We start from the raw sequence: 9,048 nt of genomic DNA on the forward strand, positions 1-9,048 counted from the left end.
TTATGTGTGATGCTAGTGATTATGTTGTAGGTGCTGTTCTAGGACAAAGAGTTGATAAGAAACTAAATGTTATCCAATATGCTAGTAAAACTCTAGACAGTGCCCAGAGAAATTATGCTACTACTGGAAAAAAAATTAGCAGTTGTGTTCGCTTGTGATAAGTTCAGACCTTATATTGTTGATTCCAAAGTAACTGTTCACACTGATCATGCTACTATTAAATATCTTATGGAAAAGAAAGATGCTAAACCTAGACTTATTAGATGGGTTCTCTTGCTACAAGAATTTGATTTGCATTATATTTATAAAAAGGGAGCTGAGAACCCTGTTGCAGACAACTTGTCTAGGTTAGAAAATGTTCTTGATGACCCACTACCTATTGATGATAGCTTTCCTAATGAACAATTAGCTATCATAAATGCTTCTCATACTGCTCCATGGTATGTTGATTATGCTAATTACATTGTTGCAAAATTTATACCACCTAGTTTCACATACCAACAAAAGATAAAGTTTTTCTATGATTTAAGACATTACTTCTGGGATGACCCACACCTTTATAAAGAAGGTGTAGATGGTGTTATTAGACATTGTGTACCTGAGCATGAACAGGAACAGATCCTACGCAAGTGTCACTCCGAGGCTAACGGAGGACACCATGCTGGAGATAGAACTGCACGTAAGGTATTGCAATTCGGTTTTTATTGGCCTACTCTCTTCAAAGATGCCCGTAAGTTTGTCTTGTCTTGTGATGAATGTCAAAGAACTGGTAATATTAGTAGACGTCAAGAAATGCCTATGAACTATTCACTTGTTATTGAACCATTCGATGTTTGGGGCTTTGATTATATGGGACATTTTCCTTCCTCTAATGGGTATACACACATTTTAGTTGTTGTTGATTACGTTACTAAGTGGGTAGAAGCTATTCCAACTAGTAGTGTGGATCATAACACCTCTATTAAGATGCTTAAAGAAGTTATTTTTCTGAGGTTTGGAGCCCCTAGATATTTAATGACTGATGGTGGTTCACATTTTATTTATGGTGCTTTTCGTAAAATGCTTGCTAAGTACGATGTTAATCATAGAATTGCATCTCCATACCACCCTCAGTCTAGTGGTCAAGTAGAATTGAGTAATAGAGAGATTCAATTGATCTTGCAAAAGACTGTTAATAGATCTAGAAAGAATTGGTCCAAGAAACTTGATGATGCATTATGGCCTATAGAACTGCATATAAAAATCCTATGGGTATGTCCCCGTATATAATGGTTTATGGAAAAGCATGTCACTTACCTCTTGAACTAGAACATAAGGCATATTGGGCTATTAAAGAGCTCAATTATGATTCCAAACTTGCCGGTGAGAAGAGGCTATTTGACATTAACTCACTTCATTAATGGAGAACCCAGGCCTATGAGAACACCAAATTGTTTAAAGAAAAAGTTAAAAGATGGCATGACAAAAGGATACAAAAGCGTGAGTTTAACGTAGGTGATTATGTTTTTCTATACAACTATCGTTTAAGATTTTTTGCAGGAAAACTTCTCTCTAAATGGGAAGGTCCTTACATTATCGAGGTCTATCGTTCTGGTGCCATAAAAATCAACAAAGCCGGAGGCACAAATCCGAAGGTGGTGAACGGTCAAAGAATCAAACATTATATCTCAGGTAATCCCATAAATGTTGAAACCAATGTTATTGACACCGTAACCCCAGAGGAGTACATAAGGAACAATTTCTAGAGCGTTTCAGACTCCGAAAAGGAATAGGTATGTGGTACAGTAAGTAAACCGACTCCAAAATAGTTCTAATAGCAACTCCGTTTTGGAATATTTAAAAAATTAGGAAAGTAAGTAGTCTGAAAGAGACACAAGGCATCCACGAGGGTGGAGACGCGCCCTACCCCCCTGGGCGCACCCCCTGCATCGTGGACACCTCGTGTGCCCTCTGGACTCTGTTTTCTTGCACAATACTTCTTTTGGGCTGTAAAAATTCATTATATAATCTCCCGAAGGTTTTTACCACCATACCATGACAAAATACTCTGCTTTTGTTTCGAGCTGTTTTTTTGACAGATCTAGATCACCATGACGTCTTCAAGCGCCCCCAAGGACAGTTTTTCGAGAAGGTCATCAACCCTTACCTCGCGGAGGTGCTGCAACACCCTCAAACCATTGAGATGCGTGAGGGAGTGCTACACATCTGTGATGTTGAGGGACCAAGGAGGACCAGAAGAGTGGAGACAAGACTCGAAGCAATGGAGCATCAAGTTTTCAAGTGCCAAGGGATGGTGGAACGCGGACTCAACGCCAACCACATGATGATCGCGGAGTTCACCAACAACCACAAGCTGGATGCCAAGAACATTGGGGAGACCATCTTCAAGCTTCACGAGAAAATCGAGCACCTCCAAGCCCAGATCTATGACCTACAAAACCAAAATTGTGAGTATGAATATAGATTCAAGAGGATGAGTTTGGCTGTAGATTTGAGGATCCCGGAGACCCGATCATCCTTCTATGATGGTGATCCTATGCCTTGGAAGATGGACGACAAGCCTACATCATCAACAACTCCATCATCACCACCTCCAAAGAAAGAGACATAAACACATGGGTATGGGCACTCCCCTTGGCAACTGCCAAGTTTGGGGGAGGTTCCCCAGTATCGTATCACCATCACACTTCTATCTTTATTTTTTTCTTAGTTTTATCCTTTTGGTTATATCTTGATCTAGTAGAATAAAGTTTAGTATGATCTAGCTTTGAGTTTTGTGTTGATCCCTATCTATGTAATCGAGTCCATGAGCTATATATAATAAAGATTAGTTTTGAGTTGAGGGCTTTTGTTATCTTGCTATGATCTTGAGGGAATAAAAAGAAAGAATAAAAAGAAATAAAGAGATCATATTGATCTTATGGAAAGTAATGACTTCACATATAAGGAGTATGATGAATAAAAGTTGTTGAGAGTTGACAAACATAGTTTTGGTCATCGTTGCAATTAATAGGAAGTAATAAAGAAAGAAAGGTTTTCACATATAAATATACTATCTTGGACATCTTTTATGATTGTGAGCACTCATTAAAATATGACATGCTAAAAAGTTGATGTTGGACAAGGAAGACAACATAATGGGTTATGTTTTCTTATATCTGAATAAAGTATATTGTCATGGATCATCCAACATGTTGAGCTTGCCTTTCCTCCTCATGCTAGCCAAATTCTTTGCACCAAGTAGAGAGACTACTTGTGCTTCCAAACATCCCTAAATCCAGTTTTGCCATGAGAGTCCACCATACCTACCTATGGATTAAGCAAGACCCTTCAAGTAAGTTGTCATCGGTGCAAGCAATAAAAATTGCTCTCTAAATATGTATGATCTATTAGTGTGGAGAAAATAAGATTTGTACAAGCCTGTGATATGGAAGAAATAAAAGCGACGGACTGCATAATAAAGGTGCTTATCACAAGTGGCAATATAAAGTGACGTTCTTTTGCATTAAGATTTTGTGCATCCAACCATAAAAGCGCATGAAAACCTCTGCTTCCCTCTACGAAGGGCCTATCATTTATTTTTACCTTCTACCCTTATACAAGAGTCATGGTGATCTTCACCTTTCCTTTGTACAATTTATCCTTTGGCAAGCACTATGTGTTGGAAAGATCCTGATATATCCGCTCGGATGTAGGTTTTCATAAAGTATTATTGTTGAGATTACCCTTGAGGTAAAAGGTTGGGAGGCAAAACTATAAGCCCCTATCTTTCTCTGTGTCAGATTGAAACTTCATACCCATAAGTATCGCGTGAGTGTTAGCAATTGTGAAAGACTAAATGATAGTTGAGTATGTGGACTTGCTGAAAAGCTCTATTATTGACTCTTTCTGATGTATGATAAATTGCAATTGCTTCAATGACTGAGATTATAGTTTGCTAGTTTTCAATGAAGTTTCTAATCCATACTTTACATTAGGAAGATTGTTACTTTAGCATAGGAAATCATATGACAATATATATGTTGTTGTTCTAAGAATGATCATGATGCCCTCATGTCCGTATTTTATTTTATCGACACCTCTACCTCTAAACACATGGACATATTTTTTGATATCGTCTTTCGCTCGAGGACAAGCGAGGTCTAAGCTTTGGGGAGTTGATACGTCCATTTTGCATCATGCTTTTATATCAATATTTATTGCATTATGGGCTATTACTACACATTATGTCACAATACTTATGCCTTTTCTCTCTTATTTTACAAGGTTTACACGAAGAGGGAGAATGCCAGCAGCTGGAATTCTGGGCTGGAAAAGGAGCAAATATTAGAGACCTATTCTGCACAACTCCAAAAGTCCTGAAACTCCATGAAGGTCAGTTTTGGAATATATTAAAAATATTGGACGAAGAAAGCACCAGAGGGGGGGGCCACCCAACACCCACGAGGGTGGAGGGCGCGCCCTACCCCCTGGGCGCGTCCCCTGCCTCGTGGGCCACCAGGCAGGCCCCTGATGCTCATCTTCTGCTATATGGTGTCTTTTGCCCTGGAAAAAATCGTAAGGAAGCTTTCGGGACGAAGCGCTACCGTCTCGAGGCGGAACCTGGGCGGAACCAATCTAGGGCTTCGGCGGAGTTGTTCTGCCGAGGAAATATCCCTCCGGGAGGGGGAAATCATTGCCATCATCATCACCATCGATCCTTGATGAGGACATCAATACAATTGTTACACCCACAGCCCCTGCTGCTATACATACTGGACCAATTACTAGAGCCCGTGCACGCCAACTAAATTACCAGGTACTTTTGTTTCTTGGTAATGATTCTAATGTTCATGAGAATATGATGCTGCCTAAATTGGATACATTTGTTTTGCTTACAAATGAAGGGCCTAGCTTGGAGAAGGATGAACATTGGAGCAAGAACAAGCATGGAGATGATGGCATGCACAAGGGGAACAAGAACGGAGTTACAAGTGATGATTTCAGGACTTTGAAGCCACCATAATGGGTGCATGAAGCCTTGGACGAAATATACAAGATGCCACTTCATAAATTTCGTCCCGAGGCTATTTTAGGTGCTGCGTCACCTTATTATTGGGCCAGGCCCATGTAATTTCGAAATACATAAGTATAGGCTATTTTTAGAGTCCGTATATGTGGGGAAACAAGAGATAGGGTTGATTTCGGACTCCTCCACCAAGGGCCACGAAATTCCCCCCTCTTCCTCCATATATACAGCCCTTAGGGCATCGTTTAGACTTTGGGTTTTGTTTAGATTAAAAGTTCGCCATAGCTGCAACTTCGCGTACTTCGTTTGTGTTCAACGACCAGACAAAGGCGTCACAGAACCCCACCTTGATCAATAAAGCTTTCATCTTATATTCGCAATATCCAGATTGCAATCTTAGTTTCTTGCTTGTTCTTCGTTTGCTCGCAGGAAACAGACCCTCGTGGTCAGGTTGATCGTGCTCCGGCGTGGTCAATAACCTCTCGGAGTTGGTTTAGCGATTGCTAAGGCGCGACGTCCTCGCACGTTCGTAGTCGGATCGTCAAAGTCGACTTCCACCAAAGCGAAATCCACCATCTCATTGAAAGACGGGACACCTTTGCCTCTATCAAATCCCGGTGGCACGTCTTGTGGAAAAACGTCAGCGAACTCCTGCAAAATGTTAGTGACAGCAGGAGGCAAAGAGGAAGGCACGTCCTCGAATGAAAATAATGCCTCTTTGCACACAAAAGCATAGCAAACAGATTTGCTGAAATCTATCAATATCAGATTTGGTGGCAAATAAACATGCACTTTTCAATTTAATTTCAGAAGCAACACTAGATGGTTTATTATTAGGCTTCATTTGTTGCTCAAATTCTTTTGCCACAATCTGATTTTCACTCTTATTCTTCTCCTATTGTGCTTTATTAGCTCTATTAATATCATCTTTCAAAATGGAATCAGGAGTCATAGGAAGCAAAGTAATATTTTTATCCTTATGAACAAGAGTATAGTGATTGTTTCTACCATGGTGTACAGAATTTTTATCAAATTGCCATGGTCTACCAAGTAATAAGGAACATGCTTGCATAGGTACCACATCACAATCAACATAATCAGCATATGTAGAGATACTAAAATGCACACGAACAGTACGTGTTACCTTAACCTTGCCGCTGTTGTTGAACCATTGGATGTAGTAAGGATGTGGATGTGGTCTTGTGGTGAGAGAAAGCTTCTCCACCATCTCCATGCTAGCCAAATTGTTGCAGCTCCCTCCGTCTATTATGACGCGCACAGAACGTTCCTTCACAACTCCCTTGGTATGGAACAAATTGTGCCTCTGATTTTGCTTAGCTTGTGTGACCTGCACACTCAAAACACGTTGAGCAACTAAACATTCATACCTGTCAGCGTCTTCAGGAGCCATGTATTGCGTCTCATGATCAGAATCATCTCCACCATGTTCTTCACGTGTAATAAGAGCCAAAGTCTCCTCATCATAGTCACTAGCGGACTCATATCCACCATCCGCGGTAGCAATCATCACACGCGGAGATTTGCATTCTCTCGCATAATGACCTCCTCCCTTACAATGACGACAAATAATATCACTTGTGTGCCCTGTTGATGCCATGGAAGAAGAAGAACGCTGTGCAGGCCCCGCGGGTGCGCTCTTGGCAGATAATGGTGGTTGTGCCTGTTTTCTTGTATCACGGCTGGAGGTGGCAACGGATGGAGGTGCTGGTGCAGTTGAAGTAGAAGATGCACGTGGCGTCCATGATGAAGGTCGGCCTGCAGAAAAGTTAGTTCGCCCCAATGCTTGTCGATCCTGCACTTCACGTTCAGCTTTACAAGCAAGATGGAATAAACGAGTGATATTAGTATACTCCTTATAGTCTAGAATGGTCTGAATCTCTCTATTTAATCCACCCAGAAAACGTGCAAGCATAGCTTCATTCTCCTCAACAATACCACATCTAATCATGCCAGTTTGTAATTCCTGATAATATTCTTCTACAGAATTTTTCCCTTGTCTTAAACGCTGCAATTTTTGAAGCAATTCACGTTGATAATATGGTGGAACCCAACGCGTACGCATAGCAGTTTTCAAAGCAGCCCAAGTAGTTGGAATAGGATATAATCTACAATGTTCAGACCACCATACACATGCAAAACTAGTGAAAGCACAAACGGCAGCAGCAACTCGTCTCTTGATAGAGGCAAAGGTGTCCCGTCTTTCGATGAGATGGTGGATTTCGCTTTGGTGGAAGTCGACTTTGACGATCCGACTACGATCGTGCGAGGACGTCGCGCCTTAGCAATCGCTAAACCAACTCCGAGAGGTTATTGACCACGCCGGAGCACGATCAACCTGACCACGAGGGTCTGTTTCCTGCAAGCAAACGAAGAACAAGCAAGAAACTAAGATTGCAATCTGGATATTGCGAATATAAGATGAAAGCTTTATTGATCAAGGTGGGGTTCTGTGACGCCTTTGTCTGGTCGTTGAACACAAACGAAGTACGCGAAGTTGCAGCTATGGCGAACTTTTAATCTAAACAAAACCCAAAGTCTAAACGATGCCCTAAGGGCTGTATATATGGAGGAAGAGGGGGGAAATTTCGTGGCCCTTGGTGGAGGGGTCCGAAATCAACCCTATCTCTTGTTTCCCCACACATACGGACTCTAAAAATAGCCTATACTTATGTATTTCGAAATTACATGGGCCTGGCCCAATAATAAGGTGACGCAGCACCTAAAATAGCCTCGGGACGAAATTTATGAAGTGGCATCTTGTATATTTCGTCCAAGGCTTCATGCACCCATTATGGTGGCTTCAAAGTCCTAAAATCATCACTTGTAACTCCGTTCTTGTTCCCCTTGCGCATGCCATCATCTCCATGCTTGTTCTTGCTCCAATGTTCATCCTTCTCCAAGCTAGGCCCTTCATTTGTAAGCAAAACAAATGTATCCAATTTAGGCAGCATCATATTCTCATGAACATTAGAATCATTACCAAGAAACGAAAGTACCTGGTAATTTAGTTGGCGTGCGCGAGCTCTAGTAATTGGTCCAGTATGTATAGCAGCAGGGCCTGTGGGTGTAACAATGGTATTGATGTCCTCATCATCCTCCCCTTCCTAAACTGAAATTGAATATTCCACCATTTGAGGGTAGATATGTTCCTGATATATATCTTACTTGGGAGTTAGAAACTGAACAACGATTTACATGTTTACAATATCCTGAGGAGAGACGAGTTGCTGCTGCTGTTTGTGCTTTCACTAGTTTTGCATGTGTATGGTGGTCTGAACATTGTAGATTATATCCTATTCCAACTACTTGGGCTGCTTTGAAAACTGCTATGCATACGCGTTGGGTTCCACCATATTATCAACGTGAATTGCTTCAAAAATTGCAGCGTTTAAGACAAGGGAAAAATTCTGTAGAAGAATATTATCAGGAATTACAAACTGGCATGATTAGATGTGGTATTGTTGAGGAGAATGAAGCTATGCTTGCACGTTTTCTGGGTGGATTAAATAGAGAGATTCAGACCATTCTAGACTATAAGGAGTATACTAATATCACTCGTTTATTCCATCTTGCTTGTAAAGCTGAACGTGAAGTGCAGGATCGACAAGCATTGGGGCGAACTAACTTTTCTGCAGGCCGACCTTCATCATGGACGCCACGTGCATCTTCTACTTCAACTGCACCAGCACCTCCATCCGTTGCCACCTCCAGCCGTGATACAAGAAAACAGGCACAACCACCATTATCTGCCAAGAGCGCACCCGCGGGGCCTGCACAGCGTTCTTCTTCTTCCATGGCATCAACAGGGCACACAAGTGATATTATTTGTCGTCATTGTAAGGGAGGAGGTCATTATGCGAGAGAATGCAAATCTCCGCGTGTGATGATTGCTACCGCGGATGGTGGATATGAGTCCGCTAGTGACTATGATGAGGAGACTTTGGCTCTTATTACACGTGAAGAACATGGTGGAGATGATTCTGATCATGAGACGCAATACATGGCTCCTGAAGACGCTG

Source organism: Triticum dicoccoides, chromosome 7B (genome assembly GCF_002162155.2).
Source record: "Triticum dicoccoides isolate Atlit2015 ecotype Zavitan chromosome 7B, WEW_v2.0, whole genome shotgun sequence".
NCBI classification, from domain to species: Eukaryota; Viridiplantae; Streptophyta; class Magnoliopsida; order Poales; family Poaceae; genus Triticum; species Triticum dicoccoides.